Source organism: Anopheles merus, chromosome 2L, assembly GCF_017562075.2.
Source record: "Anopheles merus strain MAF chromosome 2L, AmerM5.1, whole genome shotgun sequence".
Classification (NCBI taxonomy): Eukaryota; Metazoa; Arthropoda; class Insecta; order Diptera; family Culicidae; genus Anopheles; species Anopheles merus.
Window position 1 is genome coordinate 11,742,653 of NC_054083.1, and position 17,210 is coordinate 11,759,862.

The window sequence follows — 17,210 nt, forward strand, 5'->3', positions numbered from 1 at the left end:
TTGTATGACTTTACCCTTCGTTTAATTTTCCTGATTGTGCATGAAATAGCGTCGTCAGTTCGATGTAGTTTACGACCACTCAGGGAAGATGTGTAGTACATTTTCAAAAGTAGATAAATATTAGTACCCTTTTGAACAATTTTACTGTTAAAAAGTAACAAGCAGTATGTGTCAAAATCTTGTCAATTACGGACTATCTGATGAAGACGCGAGACCGTGAGCGCTTATTGTAGCACGATTGCTAAACGGCTTTAGCGCCGGAAAAGTGACATAGTAAAGCATATTGATTGCTTTTGAATAGAATTTGAATTTCAATATATTTCCATCAACATGAGTTAAGTTTGGTTTGATTTACCAAAACCATTACAATATTCCCGTCCTGCATATATCGTATTTACTAAATCTCCTATGCACTAAACTATCTTTACCAATCCTTAAAGGTCTGGGTTATGTTGCATCAAAAATCATAAAAAATTAAAAATACAAAATGTAAAACAGTTTGCAAGTGCATAGTTTGAGTTAATAAAGTTTCATTCATTTTTTAAACATATAATCAACTGATTCATAAAAATTCGTACTTACCAGATTTCTTTAGATCGTTTGGCCATACTTAATTCAGTTAAAAAAGCTATTGGTCAATATGGCACAACTGATTTAAGTTTTTGAATAAATGCTCATTAAAGCCGTATGGTTTACAATGCTTAAGTTTGTAAACATATTAATTAAAACAACAAATACTTTTTGAAGTGTAAATAGTAAATGATATGGTAATATTTGAACAAAATTATTCAAATAAAATGTTTACCAACTATTATTGATTACAAAACTGTTTCGTTTGAATGAGCAAAATTTATGCATTGCTTAAAAAAGTTTGACAGTCACATAAATTGTTTGATAGAACTGTAAAATATGCCAACATCAACAAAATATTTTGAGATTATTTTTTTACTGAAAGTATGGGTAAATAACCAAAGATGCTTTCTTTTTCATCGACTGCCGTACCATCGGTCGATACGACACATCAATTATCGGTGCGTAATCCTTTTGATCCTCGGCTTTCCATGCAGCTTCGAGGTTCAAAATTAATTAAAATCACTTTTTCGTCTTTATTCTGCTATAAGTTTTTTTGTAACCAAAGTTATACTGCAAGTTTAAAAACCCCCTTCGGTGAACCCCCCTTCGATAGCGGAAACTTACGTTGTCACTGCGTCGATCAAGGCACAGCGTAGTGGAAATCTAATTTGAATTTGTATTCATTACATTATTCGGCCCGGTCCTCGCGGATTAACTGTATGTCCGGTCGATATTCACACACACTCGCCCAGAGAACCGCAGGGATTGGAAGCATCAACCCCGGAAGTATTATGCTGAGGGGTTCCTTGATGGTGTGTAATTAAAAATTGACTTCTCCGATAGTCCGACGCCTGGACCCGGTTGACCGGTGCATACTGATTTATTTCCATTTAATCAACAGTCTTTCCGGCCATGGTTTAAACCGTTTGCAGTTTCTCATCGGTTGTTCACCCTTCGCAGGGGTGTGCTTTGATTCACTTGTCACAAGAAGAGAGCTGCTTCTTCCAACTTTAACCTCGTTTTCACTCATGAACGATGAAAAAGCTGCTAGTTTTGCACGTTCTCTTTGTTGAAATTGCCCTCGCTGTTCGCACTGTGTACTGGAAACCGGGTGGCAAAACAAAATTAACATAGAAATTGCATTTATCATTTGTAGCTTGTTGCCCTTGAGCGGACTGGCTGTTTCGGTTCGCCCATCGTCCCAAGTGCTCACAAGCCTGAACTAGACGCAATACGCAGTTGAAATGTAACGCCAAGGCATAAACTCATACAACCAAGACATTGTAGCTAACCGCCACTGTACAAGGGTCGTTGGGCCGAAAAAAAACCCAACAACGGTAGCGCGTTTCTACTGCTTGCATGTGTGGTTTTGTTTACATGCAATAATCATATTCATAAAACGGGATCACACATAATTACACACTCATGCTTACACAAACTCTCACACAGCCGTGCTAGCAAAACCCTTCCGATGGTACACACGAGCTATCAGTTGGCACAGCGATGCTCTCACCCTGTTGCACGCTTGCGGTTCTCGTATAACAAATCGCTTGGCCTGGCTCAAAGGGTACGTTTTGGTGGTCGGAAGCCGTTCGTCGGGGCAGTCTCGTGTTTGAAGGGGTGACACAAAGGGGCAGAACTTGAGGCATGAGCTTGAGGTTATACACATACAGTTGGTGGGGACGCATTGCGTTTGTGTGATTTTGCCATTTTAATGTCTCAATATATACAATATCAACGTTCTACAATTTCATCGTCATGCGTGTGTGTGTGTATGTGTGTCTGTAGAGTTTGGAATGAGTTGGATAGCTCTCCCAATGATGCGTAAACTCGTACGTTAACTCTCCCGCCCCTTGCAGGCGGGCACCAGGCCGCACTATCATCAGGGTGCTATCTAGTGTAAACAGTCCGCCACCATTCCCGCCATCGACAGCGACAACGACGACGACCCGTCACCTATTTTGAATATATCGATTTTTCTCGCTTTTCTACCAATATCCACCCCTAGCGTCGTGAATCGAGTTGGTGGTAAGGCGTTTGGAAGCACTGCAACCGCTTGTCAGCTTATCCAGCGAATGGGCTGCATTATTTCGTGCTCTGTAATGTTTATGAACCTCGTGAATGTTGTAAAAGGATGAGTAAGGTGTTTTATCTATGTATTGGTGTAGGTACCGAAAAAGTACACTTTAAAAGTAATGCGAAATCATACTCATTTAGTAAAATCATATGTAATAAAAATTGTGAAAAAATGTCCGATTAGCAACAACCTGGATATGTTTGTTTAAATTTATGAAATTCATTAATGTATGATATCAACCGCAAAGTAAAGAATTTAGGTAAATACTAAAATGATTTGTGGATACATACAATGTGTTGCGTATATGATAAGTCGAATTGTAACTTGAACTCAACCATATTGGTGATAGTACCAATAGTGATTGGAGAAGACTAAAATACGCCAAACCCGATTAAATTAGAATTAATATTGGCTTGAATAGCACAGGTTTTTGTAATTGTACTAACTTAAATTAATAGTATGTTGCCCCTTTTTACTTTTTAGTTTTCAGCATGTTTTACAATAGCGCCATTATAGGTACAGATAACAGACATGTAGTAATAAAATATACGTTTAAGGACTTGACAAAGCTAGCATAGTAAAACTCCCATCTGGCTGAGTTAAAAATGTGCGTCAAATAATATACACTCTTCTCTGTAATTTTATTCTTTCATGTAATGTAATATCTAATATGTATGTAATATCTATGCACCATCCCGAACACTTAGGTCTAGAGAAACTCTACGGCTCGCTCAACCCCGATCCAGTGCTGGTCGGTCTGACCCTATGTTCCGCATGGCGGCTGTCTTCAACACTGTCTCGGATTGCTTCGACTTCGACATCTCAACTCAGTGCTTCAAGGAACGTCTCCGGCTTTTGCAGTGGCCGCAGTGAATTGCGATGCAAATCTTGTTTTTGCTATGTATTTTTTATTGAATTGTTACATCTTAATTAGGCCATACGGCCCGTTGAAGATTAAATAAATAATAACAATAATAATAATACCCTAATGGTATGAATTCTTTGATTTTAAAAGATAGAATTACACAATACATTTATCATTTATATTATGCATGTTTCGTCTTCAAGTCACACTGTCACGTGATTCAAAATTTAGTGTATGGAATGATATTAAATCCAAAGTTCATTAGGTAAAAGCTTAATTTGATGTTTCTAGGAGAAAATTCATCTTAGTCTATAGCATCTGTTCTATTCGCTTGATTGGGAAAAAACTGCTAAATTGACATTAAAATCTATATTATTTTGTTATTACTGTTGTGGTTTCTATTACGATTGTAGCGTATAGCCCAAAAAAGAGAAATAGAAAACAAGCAGCATTTTTCTTCACGCTCATCGGCTATGTCGAGCCTTGTTTGTCCGAGGGTAGATTTTCCTGATGACCGCATATGTATCCGTTGTTGAAAGTATGTGTGCCCTCCAGCTTGGCTTTAGAAATTTGCCCAGCACTCGAGATAACAAGTAGTGGCATGAAGTTGATCGTGTTTATTTCCAGCAGCTTTCGTTAGGCGTAATTGTTTCGACAATCGAACCACTGGGGCACGAAGTAAATGTGCGGAAAATCTTGCCCTAACTCTAGAAAGCAGAGCATTTACAGCCCGGAGAGACGTTTTCCAACGACTAAAGGAACCGGCTGGCAAATGGCATATTTTGCCTGTGTCGAGTGGGGTTAACATTGAGGGCCGCTGGGTTGGCTTTGGTTGGCTTTGTTCGTCTTGGGAAGTGTACACGTCGTTCGCTCCGATATCCTCCAATGCACACCGCGGTCGGAACAGACAAAAATATCTTATCGCTTTGCTTACGTTTTTGTGCTGCATTTGGGAAAACCAATTTCCCTCCTAGAAAAGACTGAGACGGACTTTAACGTTGTAGAGCCCGAAATCCTTGAGGTCGATTTTTTAAATGAAGCATACAAAAAGGAGAAGCTCTCAATCAAAGTGATCGCGATGCTAGGTTCTATGGATCGGTTCAGCATAGGACAACTCTTTACTCCTGAAGAATGGAGACGTAAAGAAGTGAAATGGAAAGTAAACTATTGAATGTGAAGAATCGACCATTAGGAAAAATTTGAAAGAGCCTCCAGCAAGCGAAGCAAAAGTCGAGAATTATTTTACATCCCCTCTAGGACGATTATTCCAAGCACTTTGTGATGATTGTGGGATCTCTCAAATAATACCGTTGTCAATGAAATGAACAAAAAAATGAAGGAAAATTTCTGGAAATTGGAAATGCAAAAGACAGCAAAAACTACTCGATTCACACAAAGGCACGTTTAAGTGCCACAAGGCAAAGTGTCGGTTGCCCTTGGTGCGTCAGGCGTGCTGGGCTGCATGGCAGAGTAAAAGTTGAGCATTCATTTTTGTGGTGTTTTTATTTAACCCTGCGGCATTAGTTGATGGTCCTAGTTACTTGGTAAGTGCAATTGGTTCCAAACTGTTTTGTACAATAATGAGGGTCTTCATCATATTGGTTATTTTTTTTTGTACGTAGCTTTACAGTTGGCGGCTGAAGTCGTGTTAGCGCTATAAATAACATACCTCAGATATTTTCAATACTAATTATTTCATCCTGATGCATACAAACAAAATATGTTAACAAACGCCTAATGGTCGTTCATACGATCATGTCAGCTCATAAATGATTATATTTTGTACAGCTATGGCATAAATATTTTGTCAAACGGTCCAAGATAGAGGTTTGAAATACTGTTTTAAAACGTATTAAAATGAATATAATTCATTAAAGCAAAGAATACAACCTTTTTTCGATGGTCTGTGCGTCAAAACTTGTTCGCATTATTGCATAATGCAAATTGGGTATTCCAAAAACAGCTGTAAAATAATATTAAACCACACTCTAAGGAAGTGCTCTTCAACCTTTTCAGGATCGCAGACCACTTGGCTTTGAAAATACATTGGCCGGGGTCCATCCATTGAGGGCATACATTTTATAGTCTTAATACAAAGTTTTTGCATCAATAATTAAATATTATTCTAGACGTGCATGTTGAAAATTTAATCTTACTTGTAAGAAAAAAAATTGCACGATAAGTATAGTAATAAGCTTTTTTTTAAATAAATTCTTTCGCGGACCACGTTTGTTAACTCCACAGACCACAGGTTGGAGACCACTTCTCTAAGATAATTATAAAGTACATTGCTTTCAAATTTCCTTCGAATAAAATAAGAATGCATATCAATCGTATCGTGTTAGTGTCCGGATCGTGACGATGATTTCAAACTTTGTCGACTATTAAAAGGTTATTGTTCACGTGAAACCAATATTTGCATTAAAAACACAATTTAACTAAAACTAACTGAAATAGATCAAAAGTGCTAACAAGTGTGGAAGATCCTCTGGACGTCATTTCGTATTGATCGATTCGTTTTAGTTCATGTTTTGCCGTATGCCATAAAGCGTAAAACTCGCTTTGGTCCCAAGATGTGTGACACGTTTTTGGGCTTGCGTCAAACTGTAGCTGCCTTTTTTACAATAGCTATCGCCATGGGCCCTGGGCTGCAGCTGTAAGAACATTTTATATCGATAATTGGTTTCATTACCGTTGGTACATGTTTTGCTCATAAACGCACGATTGGATTTGCTACACTACACCGATTGCATTTCTGTTGCCAGACGTGTTGTTTGGCTATGTGAGTGTGTGTTTCACATTTTTACTGTCGGCATTGCAACGATGACATTGCCTCTAAAGTCAGAGGAGTAGCAGTTTTTTTTATTTTTCTCAAAGTGATGCGTGATGTTCGCACCATGTTGAGCATTTGCTTGATTCACGCCGTTAGTCATGCATTGCGGTTTTGTCGACGGCATGAAAGTTGATGCCGAAAGTGATTCACACGTTTCTCACACACAAGCAATTTTACACATTTTTTTTTTTGAGAAGCAGTGGCATATCCATGACTCCGACACTGGTCTACTGTTGCGTATGGTTTATTTTGGACCGTATTGCCATTTCACTCACACGCTAATATATTGTCGATCAATAAATTTTGCTCTTGGAGATGGTTAAAATTACTCCTGCTCTCACCATCATTTAGAATGGGTTTAGCAAGCCTGCAAAAATGCAATTCTTCATCCGCGTTCAGCGAAACACGATCCCCAAGAACATAAAACCATTCCAATTCACATACCCCTTCCGGCTTGACACCCTACATATCCAAGGATCTTTTGCAAGACGGAACACCCTGCCCGGCACGAACGACAAGGATTCCGGTGATGACGGAAAAATATGGTTGACGATTATGACTGTCATATCGTTTTCACTTTTCTCTCTCTCTCTCTCCCACAGTTCGATCCATTTATGTTTGTTTCGGGATGTTTTTTTCCTACCCTGCGTACCGGGTGTCCACGTATGCACGGTTTTGTGAGCCTTGCTGTCACTACTTATCGATTCGCTCAGGCGACTCGTGTGCTGGAGCGGAAACCCTTGGGAACCCGGTAGAACGATACTCGGAACGAATGATCGGTTTCCGTGGACTCACAGTGCGCTTTATGTGTGTCCGGCTAGTGATGAACTGCCGGTGGTGGATGGCAAAATCTGCCCCGCAACCACAGCCAACACGAGCTCAGGAACAGATATATATATAAATTGTCGATTCCGTGTATAAGTCCCAAACCACTACAGCTACTAATGGTTTCATCCCGACGTGACAATGATCGAACGGGACAGAATCGACCAATCGACGGATACCAATTTTGCCAAGGGTTCTGTGATGCGTTGGTTTCGTGATTTTTAAACTGACTCGGGAAAACGGTTTATGTGTCATCAATTCAGCCCGGTACTGAATATTTGATCATAAGTTATGAACAGACCGTGATGATTTAGCATCCCCAGCGGTGGTGGAATTGAAGTGCATTGAAATTTATAACGTGGTTTTTACTCAACTCTTATACAAAGTTTAAGTTCATTGCTCGAGATGTATTCGATTAAATAAACATCGAATTTTATATTAGAATGATATTTGGCAAGACGTATTTCCAACAGCATCTGTTACGACAAATAGAACATAAAAAGTCAATAGAACATAAAAGTCAGAGGAAATTGTCAAATTTTAGTAGCAAGAAATAAACTATTGAAAACGATGCAAAATTAAATTTTGGGAGTATTTTACAGCTATAGTGCCTATCTGTTTCATTCGTTCATTGACAATTCGTTCAAATGGCAACATTGGTTTATATGTTACATACAATCCCGAGAAGTGAGACGCTAGTATAAATCACATGAACGAATTAGAAGCATGATGATAAAATTGTGCTGCAACATAAACAACTTTCTTAAAACTGTCCGCTTGTACATTGTAAGAAAACATAAAATTTATTTTGATATCAAGTAAATGTACAATGTAACACATTTTTATGGGTGTAGTACTTTGTTGTATCGAAAGTTTCTGCGTCGGGGATTTGTAACCATTTTCGAAAGGTGATTTTAGCGAGACTTGCGATAAAGATTCTTTTTCTGTCGTTATTCTTCAACAGCCTTACCTTTTACACCCTACCCAAATTCACAGGTTCTTTAAAATCGTTAGTGCATTGGCTACTAGAAGCAAGCAAACTACCAAGCGCTGCACCAAATTGAAAAGGACAATGGAGCCTAAAAAACTTTTTCTTGTAAGATTACATTCCTTCGCTACAGCGTGATTCTCTCGATGGTCATTTTCGCTTCGCGAACATGAAAATACGCCACATAAAAATGAGTCGTGGACGCCGTTGATAATGATGATGATGATGATTGCAATGGCTTGAAGAAATAAATTGCAAACCTATCCGTAGCGTAAGAAACGGTGGTGAAGTAAAGATCGTTAAGTAACTTTTTAACGTCGGTAAGTACGTTTTGTAATTGCTGTTTGGCGAAACTTTTCCTCCAACACTCGCTATACGATCTGGTACGATTTTTTTTCGATGGTGAATCGGATCTGTATATCACCTTGTCCACTTACCAAGCACGGACGAAGCGGAATACAAACTGGGATCAAAGAACCACTTACGACCGCAACAGCTTCCACGTTTCACGAGCGCATGGGCAATGATTTATAGATTGTTTCATCTTCACTTGACTTTTACAGCATGAAACTATTTACATAATTTCTATTTTCTTCTCAATGCGATTGATCTTGACACTGTTCGGGTTTTCTTGCCGTTCAGCCATTTTGAGACCACACTCTCTCTCGGTTCTTTCGGTCATTCTGTTTCCCTAGCAAATGATCATACCATTGAATTATCGGAGCCAACCACGCAGCTGTCTAAAGTCGGGCGAATGGAAAATGAATCTATGGTTGTAAAACTTTTTACATTACCTGCCCACTCCAATGCATGATGTGCCTTTTAAAGCAGCAAGTAAAAATCAAAACACGAGATTCAGGATAGAAAGAAAAGGTACTCCTGTTGGAATAAAATATGATTAATAGCATTTCACTCAAGCGAATCAAATTAAATCTAAATAAAATAAATTGGCCTTCTACAGATGATTCTGTATTGTGTTTTGCTGAGATTTTATGGTGCTATTACTACATTAGCTGTTGTTTTGATAGATGAAAAGAAGCGATGGCAGGGTAATTGATCTTTCGTAATTCATTTTTTTCGGGTTTTTATGCATCCGCTTTTAAATATTACGTAAATTTCTTGACATGTGGATATTACTTTAATTATCGCTAAGAAAACAGCTTTTTTACCTTAAAATGTGTTTGATGAAGTTTTGTAATTATGTTCCTATAACGTATATGCAGACTAACTATTGCAAATTAAACTTTGAATTGAAATTTAGAATTGCAGGATACTAATCATGCTGTTACTAGGCATAATCAAATAATAAAAAAATAAGTTTAAACGAAGTTTCTTTTTTTTCAACTGCAAAAATACGACCCATTCAAGACGACTTGGGATTTATCCAACGTACTTCAAACTCCTCGCGTCCATGAACAATTATTGCGTTTCCTCTGCAAATAAAACCTCTTAAGGCTGGAGCACATCACCGCCATCGACATGACGTGGCAGTTGGCGGGCTCTAAACAACTGAGTATAAACAGTGACATTTCCCACAATGTTTGCTTCCTTAAGACTTTGTGAAAATAATAGAAGTGAACGCTTCATTTCGTTCTGCGCACAGCAAAACCGTAAAGCAAAGAAAAGAAATCACAACGTGCTATAATAAAAATAATAATAGTAAACATAAAATCATCGCTTTCTTGGCCGTTTACCATTGCCTGCAGAATCTGCGTAATTAGGCTACAAAACCGCTCCCTCCCTTGTCAAAACATGCCTTTGCCTGAACATGTCTCCCCTGAGTTTGAGCGTAATGTGCTCAAACTGAGGTGTTGAAGTGTAACAAATGTTATATAGCTACGTAGAATTCATAAAGTTTAATAAACAACATGTTATATCGATAATGATTTGTTATCTAATTATTTTATATGATTTTTTCTAAATTCTAGCATGAAGCATAAAATGTTATGAAAATAATAGTTAGGATAATTCTGCTTACGCACAGTGAATGATTTAGTTTTTTCACCACACAAAAAGGCACCACTAAAACCCCAATCTAACTTAATACGCTATCAAACGGGTTAGCAAGCACAAAACAACAACCACTAACCGTTAAAAAAGTCTGTCGCCCTGTAGGTGTAATTAAGATATTTCACAACGTGCCTCACCATCGGTTTCGCTAGACTCTCTTTGACTCCCACGAGCGTTCGTTTATTCGCAGAAATTCGTAAAACCACATAATTTTACATCTTGCGGTTGGTTAAAAGAAAGATGACATGCCTGTTTTTGTTTTCCTACGGAGAGATTCAACACTACCGCACCGTCCCAGCATCCACTAGGGACAATTGCTTGGTAATCCACCCATCGTCTGATGAGTGTTTGGCGCGGTAAAGTGACAAAGAAAATCCTGTGGCAGACCAGGAGCTAGGAAGGGAGATAACGTGTTGCACGAAGCAAGAGGTAGTATGCGAAACTTCAAACGATCGCCGGAAGGAACGACCATTTCGGGGACGGTGGATTAACAAAGTCACTTTTGTCTCGTCGCCATCGAGCGATAAACTCTGCAACAGTGCAATGACGATGGATCGTGAAAAAACATGGGTAAAATGGGAAAAAGGAGGAAAACGCCGGTTCACACACACACACACACACACACACACACACACACACACCACAGAGTGAAATGGGAAGTGCTACCGTTAGAGATAATCTGAGAGTGCGAGCAAGAGAAGGAAATATTCCTGCAAAAAAAAGAAACTGAAGACATGAACATCTACCATCGAGATAGTACAACGCCGACGACGAATCCCGCGTGTTTATCATAGATTTGGTGGAAAAGATAAACACAATAAAAGCGCCGCCAACCATCGTTACTTCACTACGGTCTGGACAGGGAAAGGAAAACAAAACAAACAAAATCCAGGACCAAGTGGAAAATTCAACCAACAAAACACAGGCATTCACACACACACACAAACACAGGCACGCACAACCACACATGAGTTGGGATGGCAGGCTGGAAAATGACCGCTTCAACCGTTCCTTAGAACGGAGGGAAGACAATGTTGCCAATGCTTATGCTGCCCAGTGGAAAACGATGTTTCCATGGCTGGTCTGGTTGAGGGTGAAATATTTCTTATTTCACGCTTTGACGAAATTATTATGACATTTCCAGATCATTATCGCCGATAAGATTCTTACACTTTTTGTCTCAAAAGCTGGAGACTGGGGAGGTGGAAGAGTGCGGAACGAAAATGAGGAAAACGAGCAGTAGGTTTCACTCCTACGAAAACACAGTTCTCCGACTGCTCAGGATGATGAGAGTTTCCTCCTATTTAATGTCACACAGAATCGAGTCACCGGAACGAACGATGTGTTAACGGGAAATATTGAAGCATATCGCTGGCGTGATCTTATGCCGCGTCGAAACAGAAGTACAATCTTCGCCGGGCACCGCGACGGAGTCCGCTGTCAATTTTGCTGATCAGTGCTGTCGGCGAATTGGCAGCGTTCGATGTGCAGCTGGCATGGTTCGGTGCCAGCGTGTCACGGCCGAATTAACTTGTATGGATCAAATTATATTTTTATTTATGACACCTGCCCGATTTTTCTGCTAGCCAAACCATTAGCGTGGCTAGGACGGGTAGGTATAATAAAAAGGAGATTTGTCAAACAAACAGATAGAGCGAGAGAAAGAGAGTTCACAGGTTCTCCTGGAGGTAAATTATAATGAAGAAAGTTTGTATAACACAAGCCGTACGATTGTGATGTAAGTTAAAGCATTCAAAATGCTACTGAATGCTTTTTTGACGGCTTCTGTTGAACATTTGGACTGAACTGAATTTGAAATGAATTTGGACTGAATTTGAAATGAACATTTTGGACTGTTGCGTCACTTACTTCCTTTGATTCTACTCGGGGCTCCAAAAGCTTCGGGACCTTTTGGAGCTTGGTTGGTTGGCCATGATACACGTGAATCTCGTCCTAGAGACGCTTTAGGCAATGGTTAATTAATTTAGTTTGAAACTGGATCTATTCCCGTTGACAACGTTTTTTTTTTTTGTTTTTGGGCTTAGGAAAATCTTAAGCTACTACCTGCCAGAAGCGACAAACGACGAAATATGATCAAATTTACAATGAACTGTCCAGTAGTCAGATGGCGCAATATCACCAAATAACAAAGATGAACCTACACGCAAAGCAGGCACTAAGAAAAGAAAGGCAAAACGGGCTGCAAGGGCGTTTTTTATTTATACAAAACACGCTTCATAGGATCTGGACGAAAGACGATGTTGTTAGTTCCTTAGCAAACGGTTTCATTCAGGATTGGTCTCGGATTCCATTTTCTACTACTCCGATGCAATAGAAAGGGAAACGCGCCTGACTGTGAATCTCCAGTTCCAGCTTCCAGGAGCTAATTAAAACCATCCAAACGGGGATATGGTCAGTCGCATGTTGACAGAAGAAAGCCCGCTTGGAAAAGAAGCGAAATGCCAGCGGCGGTATAACAGCCCGATGCGCCAAGCGAAATCTTATTATCAATCCGATGGACGCAATTCGCCTTACGGCCTGCTGAAGGACACTCGAGTGCCGGACGCCTACGGATATATACACCCTGAATAGTGATCCTTCCTGAAGTGCTTCTATTTTTTCACCGTTGCGTTGTTTTAATAAATATCCGATTTCTTGACGTTGCGAAGAGTGCGTGGCTCTCTTCGGAGTTGTTTTATGTTTTGCGTGAGTTGTTTTTTGTTTATCTCCTCTCTGTTATATGGTTCAATGAATATTTCACCATGGAAAACAGGATCATTATTTCAAGGATATTCAGCTTCATTGCGATGCCAACCGATGAACAGTAGCATAAGGGATTAGTACTATCAAGAGGATTAAACATTTATATGTACTCGTTTTTTTATAAACTAACAATTATTGAGCATATAACTACCTTTGTATTGCAATTCTATCATTAAAATTAAGCGTCTGAAAGTTTTAATAATTATTTTTGTGTACAAAGCTATAACTTAATTATGTATTTTTATGTTATAACATTTGAATAGGTTTAATAATAATGATCATGTTTAAACCAAGTGATACCTAGAAAAATATACCTGAGACATGATGCACTAGAAAGTACGGTTTATACTGCATCTTGATTAACTCACCTTGACCTCATTAACATCCATTTGTTTTGCTTCGAATATTTTATATATTTTGGTTATAAACCATTCTCGAAAAACCGATTTCGTGGTATAGTCGTCAACTTGCACAACTCGCCTGCCATGGGTTTAAACCCTGTATGGACCGTACCACCATACGAAAGACTGACTATCCTGCTTTAGGTAATCAATAGGTCTCTGAAAGTGGCGCAGGTAGACCTTACCCGGCAACGGCTGTTGTGCTAAAGCAGAAGAAAAAATAATGTTTATATGTTAAAATTAAACACCAAAAATTGGCAAACGAATGTACCTTTTGATGACATGTAGAAATTGAACACAATGATATAGAAAATTGATTTTTGCTGCTCATTTACCGATGTTTAATTTTTTTTCTGCGTTGTGTTTAAGTACTTTTTTAACAAAAAAAACACACACACACACAGAAAAAGAAGGTCTCCAATATGTTTTTATTAAATCTTATTTAAAAAAGACCTCGCGCTACCATATGGAAAGCTGTCGTACTTTCAGTCCCTATCATCTAAACAAAACACTTGACATGCTCGTCTACGATTCAAACGCACCAAACATATGCCCACGCGTGCAGCGATCGAGTGCTTTTCCGTTTTTTTTCTTCTCGCACACAACCTGCTCATGCTCGCCCTGCATGAACTGTTCAGCTTCAACTCCAGCGATTACAATCTTGTTCTTCCACTGGAGAAAATCCATCCATCCACACACACACACACACACACACACGCGCGCGCATACACACCATCCCCCTTTTCTCCTCGTTGCCCTCTTATTTGGCAGTAACACTGTTTCGATGAAGCATAAATGCGTAGCGGGGGCGGAACTGATGCTGAGTTGGCGTTTTATTGAGCCGGCTCAAACGACAGACGACACGGAAACGGCAAACAACAAACGCGTGGCTAGCGCTGCCGAAAGCGCGCACACTGCGCGCGTGATTGCCGCGTGGTGTGGTACCACACCGTTGTCGGTGGTTTTTCCCGTCCAAAAACCTCGGCCGCATCCGCATTCCTCAATTTAACTTTGCTAATTTATTTAATGACTACTGTACCGTAATGAAGTCATAGCGACCCTGAACCGTACTCTGGTAACTGGGAAACTGAAGGTGAGGCATGGCGAGTAGAACCATGTAGTAGCATTCTTTCACAGGATCAAAGGGGAAACAGTCTTACCGGGCAGAATACAAACTCGTGTGACTCTTGTCTTTCATCGGTACCAACAAAAAAAAGGTAAAACATAATACCACCGGGAACACTTCTATGTTAACGCTCTCCTATAAGTGGTTTACTGTTTGGAAGAACGATTAATAGATCATTAGAAATGGAAAGTATGTATGCGTATATGTGTGCGTGTGCATTTCTTTTTGTATATATGATTGTCGGTCGCAGAGCGTCTTTGAATGGGTTGAAGCGAGCAAGATGAAGTATAAAAATGTCAAAGAAAACTTTCAAAACAAGATGATACTGATGATAAGGCAATTATGGGCGCCGTCTGCAACGCAGCATTGCTTTTACTCATTCAAAGACCACCCTTACTCCAATCCCGAAGGGGTTTCCGCTCTCGATGCCAGGCGAGGGTAAACATGTGATGGGTAAGCAGTATCGATTTTTCACCCTCGCCTACATTTGTTTGTCAACGTTATCGGTATCTATGGGGTATTTTTATTATCACCCTACTTTTGCGGGTAAAGCATTTGTGCAGCACAGTTCTATTGATATGATGGATCATTTAAAGTAAAAAAGGATGTACGATGACGAATTATTGTTGAATTCTGATGGAAAACAAGCGCTAGCTCGTAGTTCATTTGTTCTCTTGCTATAAAACAATAATCGATCAACATGGGTTTTATGGCATCATCCATTTTCACGTTGCTTGGTTATTTGCAACCTCACGCAGCATGGAAAAATGGTTTCAACTGTGTAAAAATGTTCGCGAGACGATAGTTCTAAAATAAATTATGTAAAAACAGTTTGTTCTGTTTATTTCTGTTACATTTGATCATAAATCAGAAAACATATGTCACGATGGTAGCACTGAAACGTGCGCTCAGTCTACTCGACAATAAGCCAGACCTTTTTGGATTACCAAGTCGATCACAAAAGACGACTTCTTCGACTATGAATTGGTAGGCAAATTTATAAGGACATAAAATTATTGTTCCGAAACATCGCTTTTGGCTACATATCATTGCATTATGCCTTCTAAAACCCAAGTGCCTTCGATTGAACTCCAAATAGATTCCCATCCAATCGAAGATGCTAGTGGCATGGAGCAGCAACGAAGCGGGGAAGCCAAGGCACATTGATTAGAGATCCGCTCCGGTACGGTATGTGTGCGCATGTTTCGCAGCCGGAAAACCCCGCCTCTGTGTGTGCAGTGAAAGGTGCTGCCCTGCCAGAAAAACCGCCTGCCATGCACACATGTACAAAGATGTATAGGTCACCGTGCCGTGGTCGCTGTCGTTGTCGTCGTCGTAGTCGCCGTAGTCGTGCACCGTCGTTCCGAAGCTGCCACACCACACCACTGGATTCAGCATCCCTTTTATCGGTTCCATTATCTTAAGCGAGGGGAAGAGGGGGACGTTGTTATTGTGCTGATCGGGCGCAGCGGACGACAGGAAATTATGTAACGCTCGGGAGCTGCAGGAGAATCAACAGTGTGCCGTTTGCCGAAGTTTCTTCCCAGCGTGCCCGAACACGCGTCCCTTGTGTAGTGGCATGGAATGTGACGCACCTGCGCACTACATCCAACCCTCTCGCGTCTGTGTTTGTAAGCGGGCCGAGCGGGGAACACCGGCGCTGGTACATTGTAGCTACATTGTTTGGCCAGATGGGGTAGCGAACGAGCGCGTGTTTACGTTCGCTCCACAGTGTTAGTGTTGCGAAGGAGAAACCGCACGCTTCGGGACATGCCCGTTAACTGCTCGAATTCTCCTTCGTTGAAACACCCGCACTCACACTGCTCGAAAAAGGCTCGGTATGCATGCCGACTTGCTCTCCGCTTGGCTCACAGGACTTGGTTCGCATCCGTCCGAGGGTTCGCTGTTTGCTCGCCTCGTATCGAGGGGAAAAAGTTACGCTGGAATTTTCATCCTGTCTGAGAATCGGTTCTCGGTTCGGAACCACCCTCACTTAGGCAGGAAAAGTGAACGAGTTTTCCGAGCCCAACAGCGGTGGGTGAGCGAGCGAGCGAGCCAGCAAGCAGGGCAGGCAGGCACCTGCATGTATGTGAGAGTGCGAACGAAGCGAACACCGACCGCCCGTCGGGTTTCCGTTGCTGGCCCGACCAGAAGCCGTGGCAGGAAAAACCCGAGCGTGCTGCGACCGCGCATCGGTACTTGCTGCCAGAACCTCGCGGCTACCCCATGCAACGGTCATAAAAAAGACAGATATCCGTCCTCCGGCTGCTCTACCTACTTACAAACAAACATTAGATTTCAGTCTACAATTGAGTTTTGTATAGTTAAGTCGTGATCATATACACTTGTTGTTTGTTGTTATATTTAATTATCTGTCTGTATAAGCTGTGTCTGTGTTTTCCGGAGCGAAACGCAAAAAGCGTACGAGCGCCAACCAACGCCTGCACGACCGCGATTCGGTGGCGGTGGACGCAAAATCCCCCAAAAATACGACTCAGCGACTACGCAGCAAGATCGCAGTGGCAGATCTTACTTACGGTACTCACAACCCTACGCTAGATCAACTACACGCGGGGCTTTAAGGCGCTAGGGAAGAACAATACGTGTAACTTTGTGAGTTGGTGTGAAATGTGTTCGTGACAACGTGGCAACTTTAGGTTTGCAAACGAGTGGCTTAGTGATCGAAGTGAACGATGTGCCTACTACAAACCGTCGATCGAAAGACAATTCTATAATTACAATTGATGGT

The 17,210-nt window shown here is 40.7% G+C and overlaps 1 protein-coding gene across 17 annotated transcripts in view; it reads left to right on the forward strand.

Moving 5' to 3' along the window:
- Positions 1-17,210, forward strand: part of LOC121593624 (CUGBP Elav-like family member 4) — a 330,070-nt gene that overhangs the window by 158,224 nt on the left and 154,636 nt on the right. For 3 of the 17 annotated variants that reach the window (XM_041916160.1, XM_041916176.1, XM_041916171.1), the window contains exon 1: positions 16,680-16,999. The exons of 12 other annotated variants lie outside the window; for them this stretch is intronic. The gene's annotated coding sequence lies outside the window, so the exon portion shown is untranslated. Of the gene's footprint in view, positions 1-16,679; positions 17,000-17,057; positions 17,075-17,210 lie in introns of those variants that run through there. 2 more of the 17 variants (XM_041916161.1, XM_041916162.1) reach the window with 2 other exon arrangements.